Genomic DNA, 15,607 nt, shown 5'->3' on the forward strand with positions numbered 1-15,607 from the left:
GAGAGCAGAAACCACTAAGGGGGAGAGGAGAGACCACTAAGGGTGGGGGTAGGAGAGAAAACGAGAGGGCCGAGGAGAGACCACTAATTCAAAGGGGGGGGGGGGGGGGAGAAGTGGAGAGTACACTAAGGGAGGCGGGGGAAGAGAGTAGAGACCACTGAGGGGGGAGAGGAGAGACCACTAAGGGACAGGGGATAGCTCGATGAGGGGTAGGGGTAGGAGAGCACTAAGCGATGGGGGATACTTATAGTATAGCTCTTTATTATGCCAAGGCGTGATAATTCTATCATTATCTACATGATGTCATACTGCCCAATTAAGCTTTGTATAAATGCATATTTAGTGCTCAACTTATGAGAATCACAAGAAGTATAGCGAGTCTCCTAGTTGTCACCAACACCTCGGTTAACTCCAAAAAAACGTGATATACACAAAAGGCAAAAGAAATGGTGTGCTGTGCTACAATTACATGTGTGAGGATCACCAATGAGTAATATACATACAGTGGTTATCGGTCTCCCGAAATATACTGGTAGTACTCCAGTTAGGAAATTATATTCCAGCTTTTATTCACTTAAAAACAAACATAAAACAAAACATAGTGTAAAAATGTTAGCTACAATGATAAAAGATAAGGTGATTAATGCACTGACAAGTGGTCCACCACTAACAGTGGCCAGAAAGGCACATCAATAGGTCAAAAGACCTGCCACAAAGGGACTCCAAGATGTTCTGAGTCAGCTCCTGAATGCACTAAGGTTCTGAATCCCAAGGGGTTATAAAGGAGTGGGTTCTGGATAAGGATATTCCAAATAGAGTGTTAGGGAGGATACATATGCGTCCGACCAGTTTCGTCCTCGGGACTTTTTCAAAGAAGAGCTTAGATGTAGTTCACACCATTCAGACTTATAACCCCCCACCAATTTGTGTGCACCTGGGTTCAGGGCCATCTTTAATATTGATTGGACCCTGGGCACACCATTTGCTTGGGCCCCCTGGACCCTGTATACCCTCCCCAGGTGTGCAATCACGTTATCACCCTTAACGCAGTGGCAACCTAAAGTAGACAGGTGCAAGAATATTTTTTGGGCCTCCCTATTGCAAGGATGTTTAAAAGGTAAATCCCCTCCTGCCGTGCAACTCCAGCAATGCCTTGACAGCTGGGGCTCTACCATTTACCCATGTTGGCAGGTTTGTATTTAGCACTAAGCAGTTTTTGTGTGTTTCAATGTAAACAGGTTTTTGTATGGAATATGTTTGTATATGGTGTTGGCGTGAATGTAAGCATGTATTTATGTGTAGTGTTGGTTTTTGAATGCAGGGGTGTGTATACATATAATGCTGGTGTTTAACACAGACGTGTATTTGTATGTAGTGCTGAAGCTTGAATGCAGGGGTGTATTTGTGTTTAGTGTTAGCGTGTGAATGTTGAGATGTATGCACATATACACACATAAACACACACGTAGATATACACACACTGAAACACATGCAGACACACAGATATACACACACACTGACACACAAATAAACAACCTGACACATAGATACACAACCTGACACACCTTCAGATACACAGACACACATACTAATAACATACATATACACATACTGACAACATACTGATACACTGAAACACACAAAGACAACATACAGATACACACTGACACACATACAGACACACCGATACACATCCTGACATACACAAATTTACAAACACTGACCCACATGCAGTTACACAGACACACATATACACACCTGACACACTTGCAGATACACGGGTACACACAGACTTCATACAGATACACACACAGATACACACACATAGAGACAGACAAACTGACACACAAACATACACTGATGGACATACTTACACAGACACATAAACTGACAGGCATACTGACACATAGACAGACAGATGTATACTGAGAGACACACAGACATACATGCTGACACATTCACCAACAGACACACACCGACATACTGACACAAAGAGCCATACTGATACAGACATGCACACACTGACATACATATGGACACACACATACACATACACTAACAGACATGCTGACACACACACATATACTGACAGACATATTGACACACATTCACAAACACACACACACAGGCATACTGACATGCTGACATACACTGACAGACATATTGACACACACATATACTAAGACACACTGACATACATTCATAGGCATACTGACACACACACACACTGACAGACATACTGACACACAATGACAGGCATACTGACACATACACTGACAGGCACACTGACACATGCACTGACAGACAAACTGACACACACAGGCAGACATACTGACACATACACTGACAGACATACTAACACACACAGGCAGACATACTGACACATACATTGACAGACATACTGACATATAGACATATACTGAGAAATTCACAGATACACACACACATTGACACACACTGGCAGACATACTGTTATGGGTTAAGAAAGTGCAGGAGTGTACTAATAAGAGGCAGTGTGTACACCTGTTTTGTTTTTGTTTTTATCTAAAATTTGGGTGTGCCAGGCAATCTATAAATGTAATAACGAGCATGGGGAGGGGTGGGGAGGCGAGGGCGGGTATCAGACTTTCTTACAGCAGTATTGGGGCTTAATAAATCTGAAATCAGGCTGTTGAATTACAAGCCATTACACTATCTGGGAGGTTGTTTGATCGTGTCTAAGATAACAACACATCTCCTCCTCTATATCAATTAAATTTAAGATATTTCATTCGGACTAAACATCTTGTGTATACGTAACTTTCATTAGCTATTAATTAATAGGTTTACAGCAAAGCATTAAGCACTTCTGTCCATCACAGCTAAATTATGAATTTTTAGAAGAGTATAGTGGCTGGTATGCATTATATATGAATTTATATAAAGATCATTTTACCAATTATTAGCTATTTGATATATTTTTTATTTTTATTTTACCATGTCTTCAGATTATTTTAGGTACATTTCAGAAAAAAGAAGTGAAGCCATAATTCCACTTACATTGATCTCTCTATGTGTTATATTGTGTTTTTCCTCAATGCATTTTATACTAATTTTAAGATGCTGTATAAATATCTGAATTTTTATAATATACAACTATATCGATATAGGTATTACTTAATTCACAAATGCACTGTCAAAATGAAACCAAGTGTTGGTTCACACATGAAAAATCCTGCCACAAAAGGACACATGTGTCTTTAAGAAATCCTGACAGGCAGCACAAGTCCACAGGGTATATATATCATGACAGAAGGATTCCTCACTATCTTGAGAAAGCCTGCCAAGTACGGGCGAAATGCGTTGATGCTGAGGACAAAGTTTACATTTATCTACCTTCTCCCTGGTACCAGCATCACATTTCTAGCAGTTTGAAGTAACGGCGTCCCTCCGGTTTGGTTACAACTTTTGCGGCTGAAGAAAGGACTTCACACGGTTCCAGCTGCTCTAACGGAAGGGTAACACTGGCTTACCTACTCACTGCTCATACTGCATGTACTGGACTTAATAGTGGCTACTAACATCTTTTATACTTAAAGAGAGAAAAAATGACTACAGAGTTAGATACATCTAGCCCTGGAGTCAAGCGTAGGACTAAATGGGCAACAGATAATGGGAATAACCCAGAGTGATAAATAGTAAAGAAGTCCCAGAAGTCAAGGTATTTGGGAGGGAGAGCAAAAGTCCAGCTTCCAAATAACGCTAAACTAAGGGTGTGCCCATATAAGAGGATAACAGTTAAGCTCCCCTGGTGTAAAAAGCAAAATAAATAAATCTTTAATCGAAAAGTAAACAAAGTAATCGTGAAGTGAATGTATAAAATACACTGGGTTGGAGTCTAAAGGTGAGGTCTAGCTTGTTAGACTTCAATGTCAGTGTAGAAGGCAACAGAATAGATACAGTATAAATATCACTGTTGAAGATATTGTGAGGTAATGACCGTGCATCCACCTAAAGGTTAGCTTCTCAGTAGAGCATATAGTAAAGGAGTGCCTGCATAGAAAGTTCAGAACTGCTATTCTGGGAAGAGTACACAACTGACTTTCCTGAGTCTGACTTTCCTGGAGTCTGAATCAGGACTTAATCTTAATTAGTGAGTAGTTCTCAAATGCTGCAAAAAGTACTGATTGCACTGGTGAGAGTGATTGGGATCATAGTATAATACATAGGGTGAAAGAGTGTATCTAAGTTAAATCTTAATCTTGATTATCCCCCTTGTGTACAGATACCCAAATGTCTCAATTTGCATAGGTAGTAGACAGCTCCGAAGCCCAAATCATAAGGGCTTATGGAAAGAGAATTACAGATAAATTTGCAACAAAAGGTAAATGTATTGCTCTCTAGTCCATTGCTTACAATCTCCTGGTATCCCAATACTAATAGTCTAAGTAGGGATACAGTGTTGCAGTAGTGATAAGCAATTAAATAGAAGAGGTACAGAGAGTGAATAAATTACTGCTGCATTGAAGATAGCTAACCAAGTAGATGGGTCCGAAAAAGGGATTCCCCTGCCTCCTAAGCAGTAAAAGACGTCTCCCAGACAGACAAGCCAGACACCCACGAATTAACAACCCATAGTGTTATTAAAAAATAAACCTAAGCCTAAGACTAGCGTCCTACTCAAATGGTATTGAAGTATCAGCCTAAGCCTAGTGTCCTACTCGACGCGCGTTTCGGTGCTATGTGGCGCCTTTGTCAAGAGCGGTAAGGAGATACTGTGACCGCAGAGATTTTTAAAGGGAATAGTGCCCGCCTCTCCCGTGACGTCATTGGCCAATCGTGTAACGTCACGGGAGGGGGAGGGGCCGAGGATTGCTCGAGCCGGCAGGGTTGTCAGCCGTAAAGAATCAGTAAACGTCAGGGACAATGATCCCTAAATCGTTACATATACAGACAGATAGTATATAGTGATTTTGGAGAGCAAATCCTTCTCTATTGATATCATTTCTGATTGAGAAGTATAATATGAAAACTAATAAATAAATATTCGAACTGGAATGATACAATATCTGTACCTAGGTAAGTATATGGTTGCAAATAAAATTCACACTTTTCTAAGTCATTTATATTTGAAACCATGAGGAGTTTTAAATTGTATAAAGACATTACCAAATGTTGATACTGCTTAAAACTAGAAATATACATATATCAAATAGTTATCAGACAGGGTGAGATGACTATATATATATGGGTCAAAATGGTTATAGGAAAGGAGAAAAAGAAAACCCTTCATTGAGACCTTTTGGACTCAAGGTCTTAAGTTGGTAAATCCAAAAACATTCCCTTTGTCTGAGGAATTTATCATAGTCTCCTCGCCTAGGGTTCTTTTTGACCAATTCCAAGCCACAGAAGCATAACCCCTTGGGGTCGCTATTGTGGTATTCGCGGAGGTGTCTTGAGATGGGGTTTTCAGTTGAATATTTGCATGATCTAATATGTTCCTGTATACGTTTCTTGAGAGGGCGGACTGTTTTGCCTACATATTTTTTATTACATTCATAAGTCAATAGGTATACAACCCCTGATGTGTTGCAGTTAAAGAAGGAGGTTATAGCAAAGTCCTCCTTCTCCAAACTGTCCTTAACTGTTTTAGAATCTCTTTTGATGAATTTACATGAAATGCACCTCCCGCACCCATAGGTTCCGATTAAAGGAGTCTGGAGCCATGTTGTGGGGGGAGGTACAGTTTTCAGATGACTCCTGGCCCCCAGTCATCCGAAAACTGTACCCCCCCCACCCCCACAACATGGCTCCAGACTCCTATTATTTTATACATTTCTGTATATTTTTTACAAGGATTTTTTTTTTTAATCTACTTAATCAATAAACTGTGTTTGAACTTTTCATTCGGTTGAAGTAATTTCCACAAAGACATTACTACAATTCTGAAGTATAGATTTTCTACACCATTTCACTTCTGACCACAATATATTTTTTGATTTGGTCAGTGTATATTCACCACTGTGGAGGTGAATCAAGATTAGATTTACTATATCATATTGTGATTACATTTTTCTTTTTTTTTTTTCTTTTTATTAAGGGGAAAACTAATTGTAATTGTAACTAATTGTAATTTTTTGTATCTCCATTTGAAAAAGTCATATAGGTGAAAAATGTTGTGGACATTTTATTATTGTGTTGAATAAAGGTATTTTGGCTACTTTTAAACTATTTGATTGGGCCATTTAACTTTTTAAATATTTTATACTTTTATTACTTTTACTGCCTGGTATCCAGATTATCTTCCTAGCAAGTTGTGCATTAGGACATTTTTTTTTATTATTGTGATATTTGACTATCATTACTGTTTTTGGACTCTTCAGAGATTTTTACATATATATTTTTATATATTTGCAATATTTTTCTAGTATCTATTTACATACCGGTAGTTTGTTACTTGGTGCAACCTTTCTCTTTGTATTTTATCTGTTGTAATTGTCAGTAGGGCTTAGAGGGATACCTACTTCAGGTTTGCTACCTCTTACATACCATCTTTATAGTTTTGGTTTCTTTAGCGCTGCTTCCCCTACCGTGTGTGTGTGTGTGTGTGTGTATATATATATAGAAACAACGTAATTTCTGGCACTCTTCCCAAACAAAATAAATCTAACTAGCAACTACCAGGTGCTTCTCTGTGCAAAAGTATAAACAGAACAAAAAATGAGAGCACTCCATGGATTTAGTAAATAAAAAAATATATTAAATAACACGCATATAAATCAACGTTTCGACCGTCAAGCGGTCTTTATCTTGATAAAGACCGCTAGAGGAGGGTTCCAGAGGAGAACTCCCATCTGCCTCAGCCTGCCACTGGCCCATGAAACCACTCTCCAGGAAAAGGTAAGAACCTGGAGGGTGGCTAAATGTATGTCAGTAGGTCTGTGTGTCTGTGTGTGTGTGTGTGTGTGTCAGTATGTCTGTGTGTGTGTCAGCATCTGTGTGTGTGTGTGTGTGTGTCAGTAGGTCTGTGTGTGTGTGTGTGTGTGTGTGTGTGTCAGTATGTCTGTGTCTGTGTGTGTGTATGTCAGTATGTCTGTGTGTGGGTCAGCATGTCTGTGTGTGTGTGTGTGTGTGTGTGTGTGTCAGTAGGTCTGTGTGGATGTGTGTGTGTGTGTGTGTCAGTATGTCTGTGTGTGTGTGTCAGTATGTCTGTGTGTATGTCAGTATGTCTGTGTGTGTGTGTCAGCATGTCTGTGTGTGTGTGTGTCAGTAGGTCTGTGTGTGTGTGTGTGTGTATGTCTGTGTGTGTCAGTATGTCTGTGTGTGTGTCAGTATGTCTGTGTGTGCATGCCAGTATGTCTGTATGTGTGTCAGCATGTCTCTGTGTGTGTGTCAGTAGGTCTGTGTGTCTGTGTGTGTGTGTGTATGTGTGTGTCAGTATGTCTGTGTGTGTGTCAGTATGTCTGTGTGTGTGTGTGTGTGTGTGTGTGTCAGTATGTCTGTGTGTGTGTCAGCATGGCTCTGTGTGTGTGTGTCAGTAGGTCTGTGTGTGTGTCAGTAGGGCTGTGTGTGTGTGTGTCAGTATGTCTGTGTGTGTCAGTATGTCTGTGTGTGTCAGCATGTCAGTATGTCTGTGTGTGTGTGTCAGTAGGTCTGTGTGTGCATGTATGTGTGTTTGTCAGCATGTCTCTGTGTGTGTGTGTGTGTGTGTGTGTATGTGTGTGTCAGTATGTCTGTGTGTGTGTCAGTATGTCTGTGTGTGTGTGTGTCAGTATGTCTGTGTGTGTGTCAGCATGGCTCTGTGTGTGTGTGTGTGTGTGTGTCAGACACAGACATAAGAAACATAGAGATAGGCATATAGAGACATACATACGCAGACAATCATAAAGAGACATACAGACAAGGCATACGGAGACATACATACACAGACAAACAAAGAACCGTGCACACTGATACCGTGTAAATGCTCCGGCCATCCACAGTGGTGGATGACTCGTGTCAGGCAGACATCGCTGGATCCACAAGTAACGTCTTCAAAAGGAATAAACGCATGCACTAAGGGCCAGCAGGGGCCCCTTCCTGTTCTGCAGCCAGCTGGGAGGAAGTGACGTCACTTCCTCCCACCAGAGATAATAGCCGCGCGGGAGGAAGAAGACAGGGAGGAGGAGGGTTCCAGAGGAGAACTCCCATCTGCCTCAGCCTGCCACTGGCCCATGAAACCACTCTCCAGGAAAAGGTAAGAACCTGGAGGGTGGCTAAATGTATGTCAGTAGGTCTGTGTGTCTGTGTGTGTGTGTGTGTGTCAGTATGTCTGTGTGTGTGTCAGCATCTCTGTGTGTGTGTGTGTGTGTGTCAGTAGGTCTGTGTGTGTGTGTGTGTGTGTGTGTCAGTATGTCTGTGTCTGTGTGTGTGTATGTCAGTATGTCTGTGTGTGGGTCAGCATGTCTGTGTGTGTGTGTGTGTGTGTGTGTGTGTGTCAGTAGGTCTGTGTGGATGTGTGTGTGTGTGTGTGTGTCAGTATGTCTGTGTGTGTGTGTCAGTATGTCTGTGTGTATGTCAGTATGTCTGTGTGTGTGTCAGCATGTCTCTGTGTGTGTGTCAGTAGGTCTGTGTGTGTGTGTGTATGTCTGTGTGTGTCAGTATGTCTGTGTGTGTGTCAGTATGTCTGTGTGTGCATGCCAGTATGTCTGTGTGTGTGTCAGCATGTCTGTGTGTGTGTGTGTCAGTAGGTCTGTGTGTCTGTGTGTGTGTGTGTGTATGTGTGTGTCAGTATGTCTGTGTGTGTGTCAGTATGTCTGTGTGTGTGTGTGTGTGTCAGTATGTCTGTGTGTGTGTCAGCATGGCTCTGTGTGTGTGTGTCAGTAGGTATGTGTGTGTGTCAGTAGGGCTGTGTGTGTGTGTGTGTGTGTGTGTGTCAGTATGTCTGTGTGTGTCAGTATGTCTGTGTGTGTCAGCATGTCAGTATGTCTGTGTGTGTGTGTCAGTAGGTCTGTGTGTGCATGTATGTGTGTTTGTCAGCATGTCTCTGTGTGTGTGTGTGTGTGTATGTGTGTGTCAGTATGTCTGTGTGTGTGTCAGTATGTCTGTGTGTGTGTGTGTGTCAGTATGTCTGTGTGTGTGTCAGCATGGCTCTGTGTGTGTGTGTCAGTAGGTCTGTGTGTGTGTCAGTAGGTCTGTGTGTGTGTGTGTCAGTATGTCTGTGTGTGTCAGTATGTCTGTGTGTGTCAGCATGTCAGTATGTCTATGTGTGTGTGTGTGTCAGTAGGTCTGTGTGTGTATGTCTTTGTGTGTGTCAGCATGTCTGTGTGTGTGTCAATGCGTCTGTCAGTGTATGTGTCTGTGTCAGTATATATGTCAGCGTATGTGTTTGTGTGTGTGTCAGTATATCTGTTAGTGTATGTGTCTGTGTATGTATGTATGTCTGTGTGTGTGTCCGTATGTCTGTCAGTATATATTTGTGTGTCAGTGTGTATCTGTGAATATTTTAATGTCTGTCTGTGTGTGTATGTGCCAGTACGTCTGTCAGTGTGATTGCGGGTTGGGCGTAATTGGGGGGTGATCGGTGGGAGGGGCAGGGCCCAGGGGGCCCAAGAAAATGCATTGCCCAGGGTCCTAATCATATTATAGACGGCCCTGGTAAGGATGGTATATTTATTAATAGGTGAACCACCCCATAGATAGTGTGATGTTTCAGCTCAGCAGAGCTTTAATCATGCAATAAGGCTCTGCTGAGCCGAAACGTCACACTTTCTTTGGGGGGTTCACCTATCAATAAATATACCATCCTTACTATTGGAGTGTTGCCTGCGGTTATTCCTTTTGAATACATACACAGACCATCATACAGAGACATACAGACTGTATATCTCTGTATGACGGTCTGTGTGTGTATGTATGTCTGTGTATGTACACAGGATGGCTAAAAGATAGATCCCCCTCTGTCGTGCAACTTCAACAATGCTATGAAAGCTGGGGCTCTACCGATTCCCCATGCTTGCAGGATTGTATTTAGCACGGAGCAGTATTTGTGTGTTTGACTGTAAGCATGTGTTTGTATGGAGTATGTTTGTGTGAATGTAGGGGTGTGTTTGTATGGAGTGTTTGCGTTTGAATGCAAGCATGCATTTATGTGTAGTGTTGGTTTTTGAATGCAGGTGTGTGTTTATATATAATTTTGGTGTCTGATACAGAGGTGTGTTTGTATGTAGTGTTGACATTTGAATGCAGGGGTGTGTTTGTATGTAGTGTTGACGTTTGCATGCAGGGGTTTATTTGTGTGTAGTGTTGGTGCTTGAATGCTAAGATGTATGCACATATACACATACACTGCCACACACGCACACACTGTGATACACATACATGAAGATACACACACTGACAACATGCAGATACACAAACTGATACACATTCAGATAGACACACAGATACACATACAGATACACACAAACACTGACAGACATACACAGACATACAGAAAAACACACACTGACATACAGACACACTGACAGACACACAGATACACACAAACACAATGATAGACATACACAGACACACAGACACACTGACAGACAGACATACACACACACACACACAAAGACACACTAACAGACATACACACACTGACAGACATATAGATACACACAGACAAACTGACAGACATATACACACACAGACAGGCATACACATACACACTGTCACACTTACAGACAGATATACACACACACACAGACACTGGGATCCAGAGTGCTGCCTGAGGTAGTTGGGAGTTGGAGGAGCTAGTCCTGCCCAGCCCCCCTCCTCTCTGCACTCTGCTGTAGTCTTCTTGGGAGGAAGTCCTCCCATGCAGATTAGAAGAGGGCCGGTGGTAGCTCTGCCCCTGCTGTGCGCCAGCCGCGCTGTGTGCTACAGAGGGAGCAGAGATATGACGCGTTCATATCCCCGCCCCCTCCACACAGTCCGCAGCACTGCAGGTTGGCGCTCGGCCATGCTACAAGAACTGACTGGCAGGAGAGGGGTGCTGTGCGCTTCCCTCTTGCCAGCCACTTGGACATTTGCGCCCCCTGGCCGGTGCGCGCTAAGGCGGCCAACTGTGCCGCCTTATGGACACGCCAGCCCTGAGTGTAAAATGATATAAATAAAAATAAGTATAAATAAATTGATAATCATATTATAATCTAAAGCCATGTTAAAAAAAATAGTTGTTGAAGAACATTTAGGCAAAAATGGCATTTAGCAGTGTGTATCTCACTCAATAAACCAGTAAAAAAAAAAAACTCCCTCACAGATTATTAACACTCTTATAGAGATTCATTTAAACTTGCAACAACGTTAAACATATTTAAAGGAACACTATAGATCTAGGAATACAAACCTGTATTCCTAATAGTGCAGTCAGTGCTCTCCTCTGCACTTATGTCTTCACCCAATTCAATGACCCTCATAGGCCAGCACAAATGGAGGTTAGAAACTGTGCGACCATACATCTGAATTTTTACTTGAGATTTTTCCTTTACTTCACTTACAAAAGCCTTTAGGTTTTTCTCACATGAGATTCCAAGGGCTCATTTCCAATGTTGTCAATACTTTTTACCAGCCAGTCACTACTGTAAAATGTCTGTTGATGGGATAGCCATTATTTATGGACTGCATCTAGTAAAAGATAAGTAGTGGCTAATGTCTCCCATTATGCTCCATTCGAGCCACGAACCTCTACTGAGCAACTGGTTTCTGACTGGTGTCCAGCCCTGTTGCTACTCATTACAGGATGCCGCTAACCTAAAAAAATTTAACACCAGTTTCTGACCTTGTGGAAACATATAAGCAAATTCTACGTCCCTATGCATCATATACGAAAAATATATTCTTCTTCTTATTATTATTATTATTATTAATAGAGCGCTAACAAGTTCCGCAGCGATGTACAATGGGTGGACTAACAAACACATATATATATATATTAGCTATATGGTATTACATTGAAACCCGAAAGCATATGTCAGAACATGTTAAACCTCATAAAACAGCAACAAATATGTAACCTCATGATGTAAAATATAAAACCTTTCTTTATATAAATATAGTGCATGTTTCTCCAAGTGAACAATTCCCATAGCAGACAAGAACCTAAAAAAGTTACATAGATATGGCATAGCTGAAGATCACAGTTTAATATATAAATATAATATATTGTAGATGTGGTTTCTGTCTCCTTCTAAGGCCAATTACAAGGTGAAGTATACATGCCCCAGGTGAACCTTGTAAGAACTAGTAAGATGTGGTTGCTATGGTTACACATTACCCAGTGTGTGTTTCTGTGCTTTAATCAGCTAATGGCTAATCTGTTACTGGTAGGTAACTTTGTGAGCAGATATTATTGCCAACCAGCTGATAAATAAATAGAGACAAGATTGGAAACTTGTTGTCAGTAAATAGCAGTATGCACTAAATACCAGATGTTGTTAATACAGATAGTTTGCAACTGCTGTTCACGGACAAGGTTGGAAACTTTGAGTGTCCCAGATGGCAAAGAAATGCTAGTTGGTACAGTAGCGGTGTGACGGTAGTCACCATCACCTGTACCTTCAGACAGACTATTTATCTAGGTTGCCTTACTTTTCTTATGTTTTAGTCGCCCTGTACCCATTATAGGTGCAGGGTGTGTGTAATGAAATAGTTTATATATTGTGTGTGTGTACTGTTAAATGTCTTGCCTGCTCTCCTGTACTGCTGAGGATTACTACCAACTAGGTGGAATTGGCTATGGAGCTTGTGTAGTGCCCTCTGTTGGAAGGAACAGTAATATGCACTACCTGAATAGTATGGCTGGTTAATTTGCATATTCAGGTATTTGCATATTGCTAATTCTGCTGGCAGGAGAGATATTTTCTGTTAATTATTGTCTTCCCCATATATGTCATTGTGTTGTAATAAGTTGCTGTATGTTGTATGATTTGACTGTTTGTATTGTTATTGAGTTGTCACAGCAATCTTTTATTTATTTATTTAAAAAATATTTTTATTTTTTTTTAGTGCATGTAACAACCTGTCCTGATGAAAGCTCCATGTTGGAGCTGAAACGTTGATATTTTATATGGAATAAATAAAAGCTAAATTATACTACTTCAACCAAGTCCCAGGAGTGCGATTGTTTCTACACCCATATCTACCTTTGCCACAACCAGCACCGGGCACTACAAAAGTCTTCTTGGAGTGCAAGCTACTACGATGTGTATATATATATATATATATTTATATATATATATAACAACAACTACAACTCCTTAATAAGCACACAGTGCAACCCCAATACACATATACTCACAATGCAGCCCCTAAATGCACATGCACACACTTTACAGGCCCTTCCAGCACACACACACACACACACACACATATATTTTCTCACACAATCACACATTTAATATTTTTGTTTCAATTGAAATCCACCCAGCCTTTGGGAGAGCTGAGTGGATCTTTCCCTGGCGTCCAGTGTGTCTACTCCCAGTCTTCCTGCAGTTTCTCTCTGCTCCTCTGTGCGCTCTCTGAAGTGATGCTGGGGGCAGAGTGACGTCATGTTACTAAACAGCGCACAAGGAGCAGAGAGGAACTTCAGGAAGGTTACTGCTCCCTCACGCACCATCTCCATGCTCCCTGCGGCGGCCGACTCTAATGTTTCCTGCGCGGCTTAGCAAAGGGCTGACAAATGCAAGGTGCCAGGGTGAAATGTCTAGTCGTCATGGCGACCTGGCGCCTGGAATTTGTCTAGCCCTCTGTGTGTGTATGTATGTGCCCCCCTTATTTTGTCCCTGGCCCCTTATGTGCCCCCCCTAAGTTTGAATCCTGGAGATGCCCCTGCCTGAGAGCCGCAAGTGTAGAGCTGTAACGTTGCAGGTGGATGTAGATGGGATGAGGTAGAGGGGACTATACCTGCCTTGAAGCCTGGTTGCAGTGTATGAGGCAGAGGGGACGATACCTACCTGAAAGGAGAATTGCAGTCTGGTCGGGTGGAAAAGCTCCAGAAGGACCCCAGTCAAGGTGCGGCGACTGGGGCTGAAGTGTTACAGGGTCCCTGCAAGCAGCTAGGAAGCGGACTTGGCGGAGGTACTCGGTTGGAGTACAGGAGCTCCGTCACAAGCCTTGTCTAGGACTCTCCCACAGGGCTATAGCAAGTTTAGTGAATCGATCTTGGTTTCTCTTTGATGGGAGAGTCTCACAACCATTAATACATTTACTGCAATTCTGAAGGCATTACACCAGGAAATCAATTCAGCTGAAACTGCTAAGCATGCTTAGGAACGAGCACTGTGATTTTTGGTAGACCTAGAAGATTCATCCAAGCAGACAGAAACAGATTCAAAGAATGGTACTCCATTCTTATAGTGGACTTCTTATAGCGAAAACTTCTAATGTAGTTTATTGGCTCAAAGTTTGTTTCAATCTTGAAAGTTTCTTTCAAATTGGAGTTTAATTAAAATTGAAACATTGATCCAATAAACTATCATACTAGTTATCACTATCAGATATCCCTGGAGGGCCATTCTTTGTATCTGTTTCTATCTACATATATATATATTTATAGAAAGATAGATAGATAGAAAGATTAAACCTTTTACAGAGACATTTAAATAGTTAACCCCTAAGTAGAGATATACCCCCTTAGTATTTAACATATATTCGGCAGCTGTAATTCTTGAGTTAATTTTCACTGCAAAGTTATGCCAGTTAGTGAAAATTAATACAGTGACAAAGCACCAATGAATCAGGCTATAGCTCATATATTTAAGTTAATTTCTCCTCCTCGTTTTATATATCACCCTGTACAGGCTCTAATTATGCAATCCATTGTTTATTTTTCTGTTACATGCGGCCGCTTTTCGTGGCCATTTTGACTACATTTCCCATGTGGCATTGCGTTCTACTTCCGAAATGCGGAAGTGCTGTTTGGTCATGTGCCTTTTTATTAATGTTTTAAAACACATTTTATCACCTTCGTTTTTGATTTAAACTCATCAACATCATGTCATAGTACTATTATCTATAGACTCATTGAGTTATTTATGCAATTTAATGTTTTAATTATGTTTTTATTTCTAACTGGTTGTACCACTTTTGGCGCCAAATTCAAATTAGCTCTATCCTTATAAAACACCTATTAGCCAGGTATCATATGTAAATCCATTTGAAAAAGTCTTTTTTGACGAAACGCGTTATGGATATTTAATATTTGTGTTCTTTTATATATATTAAAGTATTTTTGGTCATTTATTCGTGCCAATCAACTTTTTTAAAGACACATAACCTTTCTTTTTACCCTGGCTTTTTAGTATTATTTTACTTATTTTTTATTGGTTTTATAAAAACCTTTGGAAAATATCCCTGGAAGTTTCCTGTACTAAAAGAAATCCTTAGGTGGGGATCAATCCACCCAAGCTGTCATCACAGAGCAGTTGGCCTGCTCTTGCCTTGTAAGTACATTCTTTTATTATTTTATCAACACTACTATACAGTGAGCACTATTGGTTGTCTCTCTTATTCCGAGAATTGGACACCAGTGACGGAGAGGAACCCATTTATATCCCATAAGCGGGGATAAAAACCGCTGTATGCGCTTTACTCCAGAGCTGGATAT

The sequence above is a fragment of the Pelobates fuscus genome, chromosome 4, assembly GCF_036172605.1.
Source record: "Pelobates fuscus isolate aPelFus1 chromosome 4, aPelFus1.pri, whole genome shotgun sequence".
In the NCBI taxonomy this organism is placed as follows: Eukaryota; Metazoa; Chordata; class Amphibia; order Anura; family Pelobatidae; genus Pelobates; species Pelobates fuscus.